Genomic DNA, 1,324 nt, shown 5'->3' with positions numbered 1-1,324 from the left:
TGTCTTGTTTCCTCCACACCGTTTTGTGTGGAGAAATAAACATTGCGCAGTCGTAATTACACGAGAAAATAAAAACTTCACTGCGAACGAATGGTAGAATCCTATCGATCAAATCAGGACTGTGAGTCTTACAAACGAGCGCCACCAAGTGTTCATGAACGAACATAGACCGTGACAGATACTTCATTACAAAGATCTACAATACATACCAATATATAGGATCAATACATTGACATAAACGAGCATCTTTATTTTTTTTAAATGGATGTAAATAATAACATTTATTTGGTATCAATTTTCGCAATATGAAATTGACTAAATGTGTTCAACTTTAAAAATTGAACATAAAACAAAACGAACAGGAGAAATAATTTAAAGATAGTAAAACTGAACAAGAAATATAGTGTTTTAATTATGGATAAACCAATTTGATTTTTAAGCACAAAACCACAAAAAAATATGCATTACATCACATCACATCACATCACATCACATCACACCACACACCACATTATCATAATATTATTATATGACATTACATTATATAATATAACACATTACATTACATTACATTAAATTGCATTACATTACATTACATTACATTACATTACATTACATTACATTACATTACATTACATTACATTACATTACATTACATTAAATTACATTATATTTACAAAAGTAAATTGCATATTTTGACCTCACCGACTTTTGGAAAGTCACTTTTTGAAATAAAGAGTCCTCAAGCAGTCCACAAAAGTATTTTATTCACGCAATTTCTGTGGTTTATTGATTGATCAGGAATAGTCAATCGATCGATTGATTATATTGATATGTTTTTTTTCATACATAATACATTCTCTCTTCTTAACGAAAAGAGAAAGCTGGCAAATAATACCAATGATTAATAACATTAAATTCAACAACAAAAATAATGCGCGAAAATTTGAACTGGAGTAAAGAAAAAACGAACGTGTTTATGCTAATCATGTCTGCGCTAGATCAAAATGGCGACGACGTGGGAAGGTTGCTCCTCCGCCGCGGCATAAAGTGATGGAATGTGTCAAATAGGTACGGCATGTCGACTTTTCAACTGCGGATATAGATGTCTTCACTTTAGTGTGTGATTGGGAACCAAAGATCAGTTACGTTCCTTGTCAAGGGTTGTCGATAACAGTTTCTGTCGTCGGCGACTGCTTTTGCTGTAATTTGGACGTCTGCTATATTGTATGTTGTATGAAGTCAGTTATTTCATTCATTCTCTGTTATCGCCGAAGGGGAGTTACCGGAAGTAATTCATACTTGGATGCTGGTACTGTCAGCA

Source organism: Glandiceps talaboti, chromosome 16, assembly GCF_964340395.1.
Source record: "Glandiceps talaboti chromosome 16, keGlaTala1.1, whole genome shotgun sequence".
Lineage (NCBI taxonomy): Eukaryota > Metazoa > Hemichordata > Enteropneusta > Spengelidae > Glandiceps > Glandiceps talaboti.
This window is presented reverse-complemented; position numbering follows the sequence as displayed.